Source organism: Embiotoca jacksoni, unplaced genomic scaffold (genome assembly GCF_022577435.1).
Source record: "Embiotoca jacksoni isolate LCO1_2020_lvr unplaced genomic scaffold, fEmbJac1.0.p SCAF_19, whole genome shotgun sequence".
NCBI classification, from domain to species: Eukaryota; Metazoa; Chordata; class Actinopteri; family Embiotocidae; genus Embiotoca; species Embiotoca jacksoni.
Window position 1 is genome coordinate 977065 of NW_027185329.1, and position 21093 is coordinate 998157.

The window sequence follows — 21093 nt, forward strand, 5'->3', positions numbered from 1 at the left end:
TTATCATGTTTTAGACGACATGCTATAGTATGACTTTTTGATCATATTTTAGACGACATGTTATAGTATGACTTTTTTTGTCATATTTTAGACGACATGCTATAGTATGACTTTTTTTTTTATCATATTTTAGACGACATGTTATAGTATGACTTTTTTTGTCATATTTTAGACGACATGCTATAGTATGACTTTTTTTTTATCATATTTTAGACGACATGCTATAGTATGACTTTTTCTTATCATATTTTAGACGACATGTTATAGTATGACTTTTATATCATATTTTAGACGACATGTTATAGTATGACTTTTATATCATATTTTAGACGACATGTTATAGTATGACTTTTTTATCATAATTTAGACGACATGCTATAGTATGACTTTTATATCATATTTTAGACGACATGCTATAGTATGACTTTTTCTTATCATATTTTAGACGACATGTTATAGTATGACTTTTATATCATATTTTAGACGACATGCTATAGTATGACTTTTTTTTATCATATTTTAGACGACATGCTATAGTATGACTTTTTTATCATGTTTTAGACGACATGTTATAGTATGACTTTTTTATCATATTTTAGACGACATGCTATAGTATGACTTTTTGATCATATTTTAGACGACATGTTATAGTATGACTTTTTTTTTATCATATTTTAGACGACATGTTATAGTATGACTTTTTTTTGTCATATTTTAGACGACATGCTATAGTATGACTTTTTTTTATCATATTTTAGACGACATGTTATAGTATGACTTTTTTTGTCATATTTTAGACGACATGTTATAGTATGACTTTTTTTTGTCATATTTTAGACGACATGTTGTAGTATGACTTTTTGATCATATTTTAGACGACATGCTATAGTATGACTTTTTTTTTTTATCATATTTTAGACGACATGCTATAGTATGACTTTTTTTGTCATATTTTAGACGACATGCTATAGTATGACTTTTTGATCATATTTTAGACGACATGTTATAGTATGACTTTTTTTGTCATATTTTAGACGACATGTTATAGTATGACTTTTTTTTGTCATATTTTAGACGACATGTTGTAGTATGACTTTTTGATCATATTTTAGACGACATGCTATAGTATGACTTTTTTTTTTATCATATTTTAGACGACATGCTATAGTATGACTTTTTTTGTCATATTTTAGACGACATGCTATAGTATGACTTTTTGATCATATTTTAGACGACATGCTATAGTATGACTTTTTTTTTTATCATATTTTAGACGACATGCTATAGTATGACTTTTTTTGTCATATTTTAGACGACATGCTATAGTATGACTTTTTTTTATCATATTTTAGACGACATGCTATGGTATGACTTTTTTTTATCATATTTTAGACGACATGTTATAGCATGACTTTTTTTTGTCATATTTTAGACGACATGTTATAGTATGACTTTTTTATCATATTTTAGACGACATGTTATAGTATGACTTTTTTTTAATCATATTTTAGACGACATCCTATAGTATGACTTTTTTTTATCATATTTTAGACGACATGCTATAGTGTGACTTTTTTTTATCATATTTTAGACGACATGCTATAGTATGACTTTTTTTTATCATATTTTAGACGACATGCTATAGTATGACTTTTTTTTATCATATTTTAGACGACATGCTATAGTATGACTTTTTTTTATCATATTTTAGACGACATGTTATAGTATGACTTTTTTTTTTATCATATTTTAGACGACATGCTATAGTATGACTTTTTTTTAATCATATTTTAGACGACATGCTAAAGTGTGACTTTTTTTTATCATATTTTAGACGACATGTTATAGTGTGACTTTTTTATCATATTTTAAACGACATGCTATAGTATGACTTTTTTTTATCATATTTTAGACGACATGCTATAGTGTGACTTTTTTTGTCATATTTTAGACGACATGTTATAGTATGACTTTTTTGTTATATTTTTGACGACATGCTATAGTATGACTTTTTTTTTATCATATTTTAGACGACATACTATAGTATGACTTTTTTGTTATATTTTAGACGACATGCTATAGTATGACTTTTTTTGTCATATTTTAGACGACATGCTATAGTGTGACTTTTTTTTATCATATTTTAGACGACATGCTATAGTATGACTTTTTTTTTATCATATTTTAGACGACATGCTATAGTGTGACTTTTTTTTTATCATATTTTAGACGACATGCTATAGTATGACTTTTTGATCATATTTTAGACGACATGTTATAGTATGACTTTTTTTGTCATATTTTAGATGACATGTTATAGTATGACTTTTTTTGTCATATTTTAGACGACATGTTATAGTATGACTTTTTGATCATATTTTAGACGACATGTTATAGTATGACTTTTTTTGTCATATTTTAGATGACATGTTATAGTATGACTTTTTTTGTCATATTTTAGACGACATGTTATAGTATGACTTTTTTGTTATATTTTTGACGACATGCTATAGTGTGACTTTTTTATCATATTTTAGACGACATGCTATAGTATGACTTTTTTTTATCATATTTTAGACGACATGCTATAGTGTGACTTTTTTTTATCATATTTTAGACGACATGCTATAGTATGACTTTTTGATCATATTTTAGACGACATGTTATAGTATGACTTTTTTTGTCATATTTTAGATGACATGTTATAGTATGACTTTTTTTGTCATATTTTAGACGACATGTTATAGTATGACTTTTTGATCATATTTTAGACGACATGTTATAGTATGACTTTTTTTGTCATATTTTAGATGACATGTTATAGTATGACTTTTTTTGTCATATTTTAGACGACATGTTATAGTATGACTTTTTGATCATATTTTAGACAACATGTTATAGTATGACTTTTTTTGTCATATTTTAGATGACATGTTATAGTATGACTTTTTTTGTCATATTTTAGACGACATGTTATAGTATGACTTTTTTTGTCATATTTTAGACGACATGCTATAGTGTGACTTTTTTGTTATATTTTTGACGACATGCTATAGTATGACTTTTTGATCATATTTTAGACGACATGTTATAGTATGACTTTTTTTGTCATATTTTAGATGACATGTTATAGTATGACTTTTTTTGTCATATTTTAGACGACATGTTATAGTATGACTTTTTTTGTCATATTTTAGACGACATGTTATAGTGTGACTTTTTTGTTATATTTTTGACGACATGCTATAGTATGACTTTTTGATCATATTTTAGACGACATGTTATAGTATGACTTTTTTTGTCATATTTTAGATGACATGTTATAGTATGACTTTTTTTGTCATATTTTAGACGACATGTTATAGTATGACTTTTTTTGTCATATTTTAGACGACATGCTATAGTATGACTTTTTTTTTATCATATTTTAGACGACATGTTATAGTATGACTTTTTTTGTCATATTTTAGACGACATGCTGTAGTATGACTTTTTTTATCATATTTTAGACGACATGTTATAGTATGACTTTTTTTTGTCATATTTTAGACGACATGTTATAGTATGACTTTTTTTATCATATTTTAGACGACATCCTATAGTATGACTTTTTTTTAATCATATTTTAGACGACATGTTATAGTATGACTTTTTTTGTCATATTTTAGATGACATGTTATAGTATGACTTTTTTTGTCATATTTTAGACGACATGTTATAGTGTGACTTTTTTGTTATATTTTTGACGACATGCTATAGTATGACTTTTTGATCATATTTTAGACGACATGTTATAGTATGACTTTTTTTGTCATATTTTAGATGACATGTTATAGTATGACTTTTTTTGTCATATTTTAGACGACATGTTATAGTATGACTTTTTTTGTCATATTTTAGACGACATGCTATAGTATGACTTTTTTTTTATCATATTTTAGACGACATGTTATAGTATGACTTTTTTTGTCATATTTTAGACGACATGCTGTAGTATGACTTTTTTTATCATATTTTAGACGACATGTTATAGTATGACTTTTTTTTGTCATATTTTAGACGACATGTTATAGTATGACTTTTTTTATCATATTTTAGACGACATCCTATAGTATGACTTTTTTTTAATCATATTTTAGACGACATGCTATAGTATGACTTTTTTTGTCATATTTTAGACGACATCCTATAGTATGACTTTTTTTTATCATATTTTAGACGACATGTTATAGTATGACTTTTTTTGTCATATTTTAGATGACATGTTATAGTATGACTTTTTTTGTCATATTTTAGACGACGTTATAGTATGACTTTTTTTGTCATATTTTAGACGACATGCTATAGTATGACTTTTTTTGTCATATTTTAGACGACATACTATAGTATGACTTTTTGATCATATTTTAGACGACATGTTATAGTGACTTTTTTTGTCATATTTTAGACGACATGCTATAGTATGACTTTTTTTTATCATATTTTAGACGACATCCTATAGTATGACTTTTTTTTATCATATTTTAGACGACATCCTATAGTATGACTTTTTTTTAATCATATTTTAGACGACATGTTATAGTATGACTTTTTTTTGTCATATTTTAGACGACATGTTATAGTATGACTTTTTTTTGTCATATTTTAGACGACATGTTATAGTATGACTTTTTTTTGTCATATTTTAGACGACATGCTATAGTATGACTTTTTTTTATCATATTTTAGACGACATGTTATAGTATGACTTTTTTTTGTCATATTTTAGACGACATGTTATAGTATGACTTTTTTTATCATATTTTAGACGACATGTTATAGTATGACTTTTTTTTATCATATTTTAGACGACATCCTATAGTATGACTTTTTTTTATCATATTTTAGACGACATGCTATAGTATGACTTTTTTTGTCATATTTTAGACGACATGCTATAGTATGACTTTTTTTATCATATTTTAGACGACATGCTATAGTATGACTTTTTTATCATATTTTAAAAGACATGCTATAGTATGACTTTTTTATCATATTTTAGACGACATGCTATAGTATGACTTTTTTTTATCATATTTTAGACGACATGCTATAGTATGACTTTTTGGTCATATTTTAGACGACATGCTATAGTGTGACTTTTTTTTTTATCATATTTTAGACGACATGCTATAGTATGACTTTTTTATCATATTTTAGACGACATGTTATAGTATGACTTTTTTTTTATCATATTTTAGACGACATGTTATAGTATGACCTTTTTTTATCATATTTTAGACGACATGCTATGGTATGACTTTTTTATCATATTTTAAACGACATGCTATAGTGTGACTTTTTTTTAATCATATTTTAAACGACATGCTATAGTATGACTTTTTTATCATATTTTAAACGACATGCTATAGTATGACTTTTTTATCATATTTTAGACGACATGTTATAGTATGACTTTTTTTTATCATATTTTAGACGACATGTTATAGTATGACTTTTTTTATCATATTTTAAACGACATGCTATAGTATGACTTTTTTATCATATTTTAGACGACATGTTATAGTATGACTTTTTTTTTATCATATTTTAGACGACATGTTATAGTATGACTTCTTTTTTATCATATTTTAAACGACATGCTATAGTGTGACTTTTTTTTAATCATATTTTAAACGACATGCTATAGTATGACTTTTTTTTATCATATTTTAGACGACATGCTATAGTATGACTTTTTGGTCATATTTTAGACGACATGCTATAGTATGATTTTTTTTTATCATATTTTAGACGACATGTTATAGTGTGACTTTTTTTTTATCATATTTTAGACGACATGCTGTAGTATGACTTTTTTTTTATCATATTTTAGACAACATGCTATAGTATGACTTTTTTTTATCATATTTTAGACGACATCCTGTAGTATGACTTTTTTTTATCATATTTTAGACGACATGCTATAGTGTGACTTTTTTTTTATCATATTTTAGACGACATCCTATAGTATGACTTTTTTTATCATATTTTAGACGACATGCTATAGTATGACTTTTTTTTTATCATATTTTAGACGACATGTTATAGTATGACTTTTTTTTATCATATTTTAGACGATATGCTATAGTATGACTTTTTTATCATATTTTAGACGACATGTTATAGTATGACTTTTTTTTTTATCATATTTTAGACGACATGCTATAGTATGACTTTTTTTGTCATATTTTAGACGACATGCTATAGTATGACTTTTTTTTTTTTATCATATTTTAGACGACATGCTATAGTATGACTTTTTTTATCATATTTTAGACGACATGTTATAGTATGACTTTTTTTATCATATTTTAGACGACATGTTATAGTATGACTTTTTTTTTATCATATTTTAGACGACATGCTATAGTGTGACTTTTTTTTATCATATTTTAGACGACATGCTATAGTGTGACTTTTTTTTTATCATATTTTAGACGAAATGCTATAGTATGACTTTTTGATCATATTTTAGACGACATGTTATAGTATGACTTTTTTTGTCATATTTTAGATGACATGTTATAGTATGACTTTTTTTGTCATATTTTAGACGACATGTTATAGTATGACTTTTTTGTTATATTTTTGACGACATGTTATAGTATGACTTTTTTTTTTATCATATTTTAGACGACATGCTATAGTATGACTTTTTTTGTCATATTTTAGACGACATGCTATAGTATGACTTTTTTTTTTTTATCATATTTTAGACGACATGCTATAGTATGACTTTTTTTATCATATTTTAGACGACATGTTATAGTATGACTTTTTTTATCATATTTTAGACGACATGTTATAGTATGACTTTTTTTTTATCATATTTTAGACGACATGCTATAGTGTGACTTTTTTTTATCATATTTTAGACGACATGCTATAGTGTGACTTTTTTTTTATCATATTTTAGACGAAATGCTATAGTATGACTTTTTGATCATATTTTAGACGACATGTTATAGTATGACTTTTTTTGTCATATTTTAGATGACATGTTATAGTATGACTTTTTTTGTCATATTTTAGACGACATGTTATAGTATGACTTTTTTGTTATATTTTTGACGACATGCTATAGTATGACTTTTTGATCATATTTTAGACGACATGTTATAGTATGACTTTTTTTGTCATATTTTAGATGACATGTTATAGTATGACTTTTTTTGTCATATTTTAGACGAAATGTTATAGTATGACTTTTTTTGTCATATTTTAGACGACATGTTATAGTATGACTTTTTTTGTCATATTTTAGACGACATGCTATAGTATGACTTTTTTTGTCATATTTTAGACGACATGTTATAGTGTGACTTTTTTGTTATATTTTTGACGACATGCTATAGTATGACTTTTTGATCATATTTTAGACGACATGTTATAGTATGACTTTTTTTGTCATATTTTAGATGACATGTTATAGTATGACTTTTTTTGTCATATTTTAGACGACATGTTATAGTATGACTTTTTTTGTCATATTTTAGACGACATGTTATAGTATGACTTTTTTTGTCATATTTTAGACGACATGCTATAGTATGACTTTTTTTTTTATCATATTTTAGACGACATGTTATAGTATGACTTTTTTTGTCATATTTTAGACGACATGCTATAGTATGACTTTTTTTTATCATATTTTAGACGACATGTTATAGTATGACTTTTTTTTGTCATATTTTAGACGACATGTTATAGTATGACTTTTTTTTATCATATTTTAGACGACATCCTATAGTATGACTTTTTTTTATCATATTTTAGACGACATGCTATAGTATGACTTTTTTTATCATATTTTAGACGACATGTTATAGTATGACTTTTTTTATCATATTTTAGACGACATGTTATAGTATGACTTTTTTTTTATCATATTTTAGACGACATCCTATAGTGTGACTTTTTTTTATCATATTTTAGACGACATGCTATAGTGTGACTTTTTTTTTATCATATTTTAGACAAAATGCTATAGTATGACTTTTTGATCATATTTTAGACGACATGTTATAGTATGACTTTTTTTTGTCATATTTTAGATGACATGTTATAGTATGACTTTTTTTGTCATATTTTAGACGACATGTTATAGTATGACTTTTTTGTTATATTTTTGACGACATGCTATAGTATGACTTTTTGATCATATTTTAGACGATATGCTATAGTATGACTTTTTTATCATATTTTAGACGACATGTTATAGTATGACTTTTTTTTTTATCATATTTTAGACGACATGCTATAGTATGACTTTTTTTGTCATATTTTAGACGACATGCTATAGTATGACTTTTTTTTTTTTATCATATTTTAGACGACATGCTATAGTATGACTTTTTTTATCATATTTTAGACGACATGTTATAGTATGACTTTTTTTTATCATATTTTAGACGACATGTTATAGTATGACTTTTTTTTATCATATTTTAGACGACATGCTATAGTGTGACTTTTTTTTATCATATTTTAGACGACATGCTATAGTGTGACTTTTTTTTTATCATATTTTAGACGAAATGCTATAGTATGACTTTTTGATCATATTTTAGACGACATGTTATAGTATGACTTTTTTTGTCATATTTTAGATGACATGTTATAGTATGACTTTTTTTGTCATATTTTAGACGACATGTTATAGTATGACTTTTTTGTTATATTTTTGACGACATGCTATAGTATGACTTTTTGATCATATTTTAGACGACATGTTATAGTATGACTTTTTTTGTCATATTTTAGATGACATGTTATAGTATGACTTTTTTTGTCATATTTTAGACGACATGCTATAGTATGACTTTTTTTGTCATATTTTAGACGACATGTTATAGTGTGACTTTTTTGTTATATTTTTGACGACATGCTATAGTATGACTTTTTGATCATATTTTAGACGACATGTTATAGTATGACTTTTTTTGTCATATTTTAGATGACATGTTATAGTATGACTTTTTTTTGTCATATTTTAGACGACATGTTTATAGTATGACTTTTTTTGTCATATTTTAGACGACATGTTATAGTATGACTTTTTTTGTCATATTTTAGACGACATGCTATAGTATGACTTTTTTTTTATCATATTTTAGACGACATGTTATAGTATGACTTTTTTTGTCATATTTTAGACGACATGCTATAGTATGACTTTTTTTTATCATATTTTAGACGACATGTTATAGTATGACTTTTTTTTGTCATATTTTAGACGACATGTTATAGTATGACTTTTTTTATCATATTTTAGACGACATCCTATAGTATAACTTTTTTTTATCATATTTTAGACGACATCCTATAGTATGACTTTTTTTTAATCATATTTTAGACGATATGCTATAGTATGACTTTTTTTGTCATATTTTAGACGACATGCTATAGTATGACTTTTTTTTTTTTATCATATTTTAGACGACATGCTATAGTATGACTTTTTTTTATCATATTTTAGACGACATGTTATAGTATGACTTTTTTATCATATTTTAGACGACATGTTATAGTATGACTTTTTTTTTTATCATATTTTAGACGACATGCTATAGTATGACTTTTTTTGTCATATTTTAGACGACATGCTATAGTATGACTTTTTTTTTTTTTATCATATTTTAGACGACATGCTATAGTATGACTTTTTTTTATCATATTTTAGACGACATGTTATAGTATGACTTTTTTTATCATATTTTAGACGACATGTTATAGCATGACTTTTTTTTTATCATATTTTAGACGACATGCTATAGTGTGACTTTTTTTTATCATATTTTAGACGACATGCTATAGTGTGACTTTTTTTTTATCATATTTTAGACGAAATGCTATAGTATGACTTTTTGATCATATTTTAGACGACATGTTATAGTATGACTTTTTTTGTCATATTTTAGACGACATGTTATAGTATGACTTTTTTTTGTCATATTTTAGACGACATGTTATAGTATGACTTTTTTTGTCATATTTTAGACGACATGTTATAGTATGACTTTTTTTGTCATATTTTAGACGACATGCTATAGTATGACTTTTTTTTTTTTTTATCATATTTTAGACGACATGCTATAGTATGACTTTTTTTTATCATATTTTAGACGACATGTTATAGTATGACTTTTTTATCATATTTTAGACGACATGTTATAGTATGACTTTTTTTTTTATCATATTTTAGACGACATGCTATAGTATGACTTTTTTTGTCATATTTTAGACGACATGCTATAGTATGACTTTTTTTTTTTTTATCATATTTTAGACGACATGCTATAGTATGACTTTTTTTTATCATATTTTAGACGACATGTTATAGTATGACTTTTTTTTATCATATTTTAGACGACATGTTATAGCATGACTTTTTTTTTTATCATATTTTAGACGACATGCTATAGTGTGACTTTTTTTTATCATATTTTAGACGACATGCTATAGTGTGACTTTTTTTTTATCATATTTTAGACGAAATGCTATAGTATGACTTTTTGATCATATTTTAGACGACATGTTATAGTATGACTTTTTTTGTCATATTTTAGACGACATGTTATAGTATGACTTTTTTTGTCATATTTTAGACGACATGTTATAGTATGACTTTTTTTTGTCATATTTTAGACGACATGTTATAGTATGACTTTTTTTGTCATATTTTAGACGACATGCTATAGTATGACTTTTTTTTATCATATTTTAGACGACATGTTATAGTATGACTTTTTTTGTCATATTTTAGACGACATGCTATAGTATGACTTTTTTTATCATATTTTAGACGACATGTTATAGTATGACTTTTTTTTGTCATATTTTAGACGACATGTTATAGTATGACTTTTTTTATCATATTTTAGACGACATCCTATAGTATGACTTTTTTTTATCATATTTTAGACGACATCCTATAGTATGACTTTTTTTTAATCATATTTTAGACGATATGCTATAGTATGACTTTTTTATCATATTTTAGACGACATGTTATAGTATGACTTTTTTTTTTATCATATTTTAGACGACATGCTATAGTATGACTTTTTTTGTCATATTTTAGACGACATGCTATAGTATGACTTTTTTTTTTTTTATCATATTTTAGACGACATGCTATAGTATGACTTTTTTTATCATATTTTAGACGACATGTTATAGTATGACTTTTTTTTATCATATTTTAGACGACATGTTATAGTATGACTTTTTTTTATCATATTTTAGACGACATGCTATAGTGTGACTTTTTTTTATCATATTTTAGACGACATGCTATAGTGTGACTTTTTTTTAATCATATTTTAGACGAAATGCTATAGTATGACTTTTTGATCATATTTTAGACGACATGTTATAGTATGACTTTTTTTGTCATATTTTAGATGACATGTTATAGTATGACTTTTTTTGTCATATTTTAGACGACATGTTATAGTATGACTTTTTTGTTATATTTTTGACGACATGCTATAGTATGACTTTTTGATCATATTTTAGACGACATGTTATAGTATGACTTTTTTTGTCATATTTTAGATGACATGTTATAGTATGACTTTTTTTGTCATATTTTAGACGAAATGTTATAGTATGACTTTTTTTGTCATATTTTAGACGACATGTTATAGTATGACTTTTTTTGTCATATTTTAGACGACATGCTATAGTATGACTTTTTTTGTCATATTTTAGACGACATGTTATAGTGTGACTTTTTTGTTATATTTTTGACGACTTGCTATAGTATGACTTTTTGATCATATTTTAGACGACATGTTATAGTATGACTTTTTTTTATCATATTATAGACGACATGCTATAGTATGACTTTTTTTATCATATTTTAGACGACATGCTGTAGTATGACTTTTTGGTCATATTTTAGACGACATGCTATAGTGTGATTTTTTATTCAATTTTTAGATGACTACTAAATGACAGATGGTGTAGTTAGCACTTTAGGCTCCCATGGAAGAGGTTATAGGTTTGATCCCGTTCTACCTATTTTCACAGTGTTTTGCATGTTCTTCCACTATCTGACATTTTCAGTCTGACTTTTTTTTTCATATTTTAGCCGACATGCTATAATGAGTTTTATTTTATTTTTTTTAATCATATTTTGGACGACATGTTATAGTATGACTTTTTTCCCCATATTTTAGACATGTTATAGCATGACTTTTTTGCGACTTTTTGGAGTATGACCTTTTTCTGAACTGACATGCCTCAAATTACTTCTCACCGTGAGTCAAATCAACCAGTACACAATGAAAAAAAAAAGTATCTTTTGGACTTTTTTTTTTTTTTAGCTGTGGTTTACCCTTACAGGGACTCGCCTTAGGAGGTATTGCCCTCTGTGAACCTTGTGTGTTGCGTTACCTAGGCGGGTAAACCGTGAACCATGTGTGTTGTCTTACCTCTGCGGGGCTCGAACCCGTGTCTTCATGAGGTCTTTTCCAGCTGGGAGTCGGCGTCGTAGACCGCAGGACTATCTTCGGCGCCGGAGAATCAGTCGTGGCAGGAGAAAGTGTACCACGGAGTTCACTCAGAGCTTCCAGAGATTCAGCCGACAGTCTGGTTAACTCAACAGGTAAAAGATTCCACTTCACCAAGGTTGATATTAATGGTTCAGATTCCACCTGTTGATGGTGATTTAACTTTTAGTGAAGTTGAAACGTTTGGGGAAATTGAAAAAGTTTTGCATTCACAACACATTACAGGAAGATATTTAATATCACTGCAGACCCCCTTGAAAACATGTATATCTACTATCCAAAGAATGTCTGCGGCAATTTTGGTCGCATTTGAATGAATATTTGTGGACGGTGGAGGTATAGGTTGCAGTGAGCTAAAGATTTGTCACAATGCTGCCTAACTCCTTGGAAGATTGGTGGCGCAGTGGCTAGCATTGCTGCCTCTCAGCTGGAAGGTTTGGGGTTCAATTCCACCCTTTTGTCATGACTCACAAAAAAGGACATTAGTAATTTCTGACTTTGAAAATGCCAGTTATTTTTTGAACAACATGCCGTAGCATGACTTTTGGGTCACTTTTTGTCCACGACATCACTGGCACACCGATCGACTAAAACAAATTATTTTGATAACTTTTAATTCCAAACATGTTCAGAGTGCACAGACTCAATTTCAAGTCGGTCCGAAAAGATCTGTGGGAGGAATTCGTTAAAGTACAACGTGTGAATCGCCAAAAATGGTGACTAAATTCACCAAGGTTGTTATTAAAGGTTCAAATTCCACCTGTTGATGGTGATTCAACTTTCAAAGAAGTTGAAACGTTTGGAGAAATTGAAAAAGTTTTGCATACACTACACATTACAGGAAGATATTTAAAATCACTGCAAACCTCCTTGAAAACACATATATTTACTATCCAAATAATGTCTGCAGCAATTTTGGTTACATTTGAATGAATATTTGTGGACGGTGGAGTTATAGATTGCAGTTTTAATTTTTACTAATAATGTTTTTCTTCATGTTAAGACAAAACGAGTTTCGATAGGCCTTTACACGTATATTCTAAATTGAAAAACATAAAACCGCAAAGTGCAAGCAAAAGAATGAAACAGCTTATTGCTTGAATGTAATGGTTTACATTATGGACTACATGCATAAGTTAGTCATCCACATTATGGATAACAAACTTTACTTTTAGATTATTAGTTTTGCATGAACGTGCAAATTCCACCTTTAACGTTCCAGGCAGGAATTGAACCTGGTACCTCTAGACTGAGAGACGACAACGCTGACAGGTGCACCACTATGCTGGCATCCATAACTTGAACGGAAGTCATACTTATAGCATGTCGTGGAAAATATGACTTTTTGATCATATTTCGGACGACATGCTATAATATGACTTTTTGATCATTATTTTTTTTTTACCTTTGGTTTGTGGCTGTGGCTTACCCTTACAGGGACTCGCCTTAGGAGATCTCGCCCTCCGTGAACCTCGTGTGTTACCTCGGCGGGTAAACCGTGAACCTGATGTGTATGACTTTTTTATCATATTTTAGACGACATGTTATAGTATGACTTTTTTTATCATATTATAGACGACACGTTATAGTATGACTTTTTTTAATCATATTTTAGACGACACGTTATAGTATGACTTTTTTATCATATTTTAGACATGTTATAGTATGACTTTTTTATCATATTTTAGACGACATGCTATAGTATGACTTTTTTTTATCATATTTTAGACGACACGTTATAGTATGACTTTTTTTATCATATTTTAGACGACACGTTAGAGTATGACTTTTTTATCATATTTTAGACGACATGTTATAGTATGACTTTTTTATCATATTTTAGACGACATGTTATAGTTTGACTTTTTTTTATCATATTTTAGACGACATGTTATAGTATGACTTTTTTTTATCATATTTTAGACGACATGCTATAGTGTGACTTTTTTTTTTATCATATTTTAGACGAAATGCTATAGTATGACTTTTTGATCATATTTTAGACGACATGTTATAGTATGACTTTTTTTGTCATATTTTAGATGACATGTTATAGTATGACTTTTTTTGTCATATTTTAGACGACATGTTATAGTATGACTTTTTTGTTATATTTTTGACGACATGCTATAGTATGACTTTTTGATCATATTTTAGACGACATGTTATAGTATGACTTTTTTTGTCATATTTTAGATGACATGTTATAGTATGACTTTTTTTGTCATATTTTAGACGACATGCTATAGTATGACTTTTTTTGTCATATTTTAGACGACATGTTATAGTGTGACTTTTTTGTTATATTTTTGACGACATGCTATAGTATGACTTTTTTGTCATATTTTAGACGACATGTTATAGTATGACTTTTTTTGTCATATTTTAGACGACATGTTATAGTATGACTTTTTTTGTCATATTTTAGACGACATGCTATAGTATGACTTTTTTTTATCATATTTTAGACGACATGTTATAGTATGACTTTTTTTGTCATATTTTAGACGACATGCTATAGTTTGACTTTTTTTTATCATATTTTAGACGACATATTATAGTATGACTTTTTTTTGTCATATTTTAGACGACATGTTATAGTATGACTTTTTTTATCATATTTTAGACGACATCCTATAGTATGACTTTTTTTTATCATATTTTAGACGACATCCTATAGTATGACTTTTTTTTAATCATATTTTAGACGACATGCTATAGTATGACTTTTTTTTATCATATTTTAGACGACATGTTATAGTATGACTTTTTTTTGTCATATTTTAGACGACATGCTATAGTATGACTTTTTTATCATATTTTAAAAGACATGCTATAGTATGACTTTTTTTATCATATTTTAGACGACATGCTATAGTATGACTTTTTTTTATCATATTTTAGACGACATGCTATAGTATGACTTTTTTATCATATTTTAAAAGACATGCTATAGTATGACTTTTTTTATCATATTTTAGACGACATGCTATAGTGTGACTTTTTTTTTTTATCATATTTTAGACGACATGCTATAGTATGACTTTTTTATCATATTTTAAAAGACATGCTATAGTATGACTTTTTGGTCATATTTTAGACGACATGCTATAGTGTGACTTTTTTTTTTATCATATTTTAGACGACATGCTATAGTATGACTTTTTTATCATATTTTAGACAACATGTTATAGTATGACTTTTTTTTATCATATTTTAGACGACATGCTATGGTATGACTTTTTTATCATATTTTAAACGACATGCTATAGTGTGACTTTTTTTAATCATATTTTAAACGACATGCTATAGTATGACTTTTTTATCATATTTTAGACGACATGCTATAGTATGACTTTTTTTTATCATATTTTAGACGACATGTTATAGTATGACTTTTTTTTATCATATTATAGACGACATGCTATAGTATGACTTTTTTTATCATATTTTAGACGACATGCTGTAGTATGACTTTTTGGTCATATTTTAGACGACATGCTATAGTGTGATTTTTTATTCAATTTTTAGATGACTACTAAATGACAGATGGTGTAGTTAGCACTTTAGGCTCCCATGGAAGAGGTTATAGGTTTGATCCCGTTCTACCTATTTTCACAGTGTTTTGCATGTTCTTCCACTATCTGACATTTTCAGTCTGACTTTTTTTTTCATATTTTAGCCGACATGCTATAATGAGTTTTATTTTATTTTTTTTAATCATATTTTGGACGACATGTTATAGTATGACTTTTTTCCCCATATTTTAGACATGTTATAGCATGACTTTTTTGCGACTTTTTGGAGTATGACCTTTTTCTGAACTGACATGCCTCAAATTACTTCTCACCGTGAGTCAAATCAACCAGTACACAATGAAAAAAAAAAGTATCTTTTGGACTTTTTTTTTTTTTTAGCTGTGGTTTACCCTTACAGGGACTCGCCTTAGGAGGTATTGCCCTCTGTGAACCTTGTGTGTTGCGTTACCTAGGCGGGTAAACCGTGAACCATGTGTGTTGTCTTACCTCTGCGGGGCTCGAACCCGTGTCTTCATGAGGTCTTTTCCAGCTGGGAGTCGGCGTCGTAGACCGCAGGACTATCTTCGGCGCCGGAGAATCAGTCGTGGCAGGAGAAAGTGTACCACGGAGTTCACTCAGAGCTTCCAGAGATTCAGCCGACAGTCTGGTTAACTCAACAGGTAAAAGATTCCACTTCACCAAGGTTGATATTAATGGTTCAGATTCCACCTGTTGATGGTGATTTAACTTTTAGTGAAGTTGAAACGTTTGGGGAAATTGAAAAAGTTTTGCATTCACAACACATTACAGGAAGATATTTAATATCACTGCAGACCCCCTTGAAAACATGTATATCTACTATCCAAAGAATGTCTGCGGCAATTTTGGTCGCATTTGAATGAATATTTGTGGACGGTGGAGGTATAGGTTGCAGTGAGCTAAAGATTTGTCACAATGCTGCCTAACTCCTTGGAAGATTGGTGGCGCAGTGGCTAGCATTGCTGCCTCTCAGCTGGAAGGTTTGGGGTTCAATTCCACCCTTTTGTCATGACTCACAAAAAAGGACATTAGTAATTTCTGACTTTGAAAATGCCAGTTATTTTTTGAACAACATGCCGTAGCATGACTTTTGGGTCACTTTTTGTCCACGACATCACTGGCACACCGATCGACTAAAACAAATTATTTTGATAACTTTTAATTCCAAACATGTTCAGAGTGCACAGACTCAATTTCAAGTCGGTCCGAAAAGATCTGTGGGAGGAATTCGTTAAAGTACAACGTGTGAATCGCCAAAAATGGTGACTAAATTCACCAAGGTTGTTATTAAAGGTTCAAATTCCACCTGTTGATGGTGATTCAACTTTCAAAGAAGTTGAAACGTTTGGAGAAATTGAAAAAGTTTTGCATACACTACACATTACAGGAAGATATTTAAAATCACTGCAGACCTCCTTGAAAACACGTATATTTACTATCCAAAGAATGTCTGCAGCAATTTTGGTTACATTTGAATGAATATTTGTGGACGGTGGAGTTATAGATTGCAGTTTTAATTTTTACTAATAATGTTTTTCTTCATGTTAAGACAAAACGAGTTTCGATAGGCCTTTACACGTATATTCTAAATTGAAAAACATAAAACCGCAAAGTGCAAGCAAAAGAATGAAACAGCTTATTGCTTGAATGTAATGGTTTACATTATGGACTACATGCATAAGTTAGTCATCCACATTATGGATAACAAACTTTACTTTTAGATTATTAGTTTTGCATGAACGTGCAAATTCCACCTTTAACGTTCCAGGCAGGAATTGAACCTGGTACCTCTAGACTGAGAGACGACAACGCTGACAGGTGCACCACTATGCTGGCATCCATAACTTGAACGGAAGTCATACTTATAGCATGTCGTGGAAAATATGACTTTTTGATCATATTTCGGACGACATGCTATAATATGACTTTTTGATCATTATTTTTTTTTTACCTTTGGTTTGTGGCTGTGGCTTACCCTTACAGGGACTCGCCTTAGGAGATCTCGCCCTCCGTGAACCTCGTGTGTTACCTCGGCGGGTAAACCGTGAACCTGATGTGTATGACTTTTTTATCATATTTTAGACGACATGTTATAGTATGACTTTTTTTATCATATTATAGACGACACGTTATAGTATGACTTTTTTTAATCATATTTTAGACGACACGTTATAGTATGACTTTTTTATCATATTTTAGACATGTTATAGTATGACTTTTTTTTTATCATATTTTAGACGACATGCTATAGTATGACTTTTTTTTATCATATTTTAGACGACACGTTATAGTATGACTTTTTTTATCATATTTTAGACGACACGTTAGAGTATGACTTTTTTATCATATTTTAGACGACATGTTATAGTATGACTTTTTTATCATATTTTAGACGACATGTTATAGTTTGACTTTTTTTTATCATATTTTAGACGACATGTTATAGTATGACTTTTTTTTATCATATTTTAGACGACATGCTATAGTGTGACTTTTTTTTATCATATTTTAGACGACATGCTATAGTGTGACTTTTTTTTTATCATATTTTAGACGAAATGCTATAGTATGACTTTTTGATCATATTTTAGACGACATGTTATAGTATGACTTTTTTTGTCATATTTTAGATGACATGTTATAGTATGACTTTTTTTGTCATATTTTAGACGACATGTTATAGTATGACTTTTTTGTTATATTTTTGACGACATGCTATAGTATGACTTTTTGATCATATTTTAGACGACATGTTATAGTATGACTTTTTTTGTCATATTTTAGATGACATGTTATAGTATGACTTTTTTTGTCATATTTTAGACGAAATGTTATAGTATGACTTTTTTTGTCATATTTTAGACGACATGTTATAGTATGACTTTTTTTGTCATATTTTAGACGACATGCTATAGTATGACTTTTTTTGTCATATTTTAGACGACATGTTATAGTGTGACTTTTTTGTTATATTTTTGACGACATGCTATAGTATGACTTTTTGATCATATTTTAGACGACATGTTATAGTATGACTTTTTTTGTCATATTTTAGATGACATATTATAGTATGACTTTTTTTGTCATATTTTAGACGACATGTTATAGTATGACTTTTTTTGTCATATTTTAGACGACATGTTATAGTATGACTTTTTTTGTCATATTTTAGACGACATGCTATAGTATGACTTTTTTTTTATCATATTTTAGACGACATGTTATAGTATGACTTTTTTTGTCATATTTTAGACGACATGCTATAGTTTGACTTTTTTTTATCATATTTTAGACGACATATTATAGTATGACTTTTTTTTGTCATATTTTAGACGACATGTTATAGTATGACTTTTTTTATCATATTTTAGACGACATCCTATAGTATGACTTTTTTTTATCATATTTTAGACGACATCCTATAGTATGACTTTTTTTTAATCATATTTTAGACGACATGCTATAGTATGACTTTTTTTATCATATTTTAGACGACATGTTATAGTATGACTTTTTTTTGTCATATTTTAGACGACATGCTATAGTATGACTTTTTTATCATATTTTAAAAGACATGCTATAGTATGACTTTTTTTATCATATTTTAGACGACATGCTATAGTATGACTTTTTTTTATCATATTTTAGACGACATGCTATAGTATGACTTTTTTATCATATTTTAAAAGACATGCTATAGTATGACTTTTTTTATCATATTTTAGACGACATGCTATAGTGTGACTTTTTTTTTTATCATATTTTAGACGACATGCTATAGTATGACTTTTTTATCATATTTTAAAAGACATGCTATAGTATGACTTTTTGGTCATATTTTAGACGACATGCTATAGTGTGACTTTTTTTTTTATCATATTTTAGACGACATGCTATAGTATGACTTTTTTATCATATTTTAGACAACATGTTATAGTATGACTTTTTTTTAATCATATTTTAGACGACATGCTATAGTGTGACTTTTTTTAATCATATTTTAAACGACATGCTATAGTATGACTTTTTTATCATATTTTAGACGACATGCTATAGTATGACTTTTTTTTATCATATTTTAGACGACATGTTATAGTATGACTTTTTTTTATCATATTATAGACGACATGCTATAGTATGACTTTTTTTATCATATTTTAGACGACATGCTGTAGTATGACTTTTTGGTCATATTTTAGACGACATGCTATAGTGTGATTTTTTATTCAATTTTTAGATGACTACTAAATGACAGATGGTGTAGTTAGCACTTTAGGCTCCCATGGAAGAGGTTATAGGTTTGATCCCGTTCTACCTATTTTCACAGTGTTTTGCATGTTCTTCCACTATCTGACATTTTCAGTCTGACTTTTTTTTTCATATTTTAGCCGACATGCTATAATGAGTTTTATTTTATTTTTTTTAATCATATTTTGGACGACATGTTATAGTATGACTTTTTTCCCCATATTTTAGACATGTTATAGCATGACTTTTTTGCGACTTTTTGGAGTATGACCTTTTTCTGAACTGACATGCCTCAAATTACTTCTCACCGTGAGTCAAATCAACCAGTACACAATGAAAAAAAAAAGTATCTTTTGGACTTTTTTTTTTTTTTAGCTGTGGTTTACCCTTACAGGGACTCGCCTTAGGAGGTATTGCCCTCTGTGAACCTTGTGTGTTGCGTTACCTAGGCGGGTAAACCGTGAACCATGTGTGTTGTCTTACCTCTGCGGGGCTCGAACCCGTGTCTTCATGAGGTCTTTTCCAGCTGGGAGTCGGCGTCGTAGACCGCAGGACTATCTTCGGCGCCGGAGAATCAGTCGTGGCAGGAGAAAGTGTACCACGGAGTTCACTCAGAGCTTCCAGAGATTCAGCCGACAGTCTGGTTAACTCAACAGGTAAAAGATTCCACTTCACCAAGGTTGATATTAATGGTTCAGATTCCACCTGTTGATGGTGATTTAACTTTT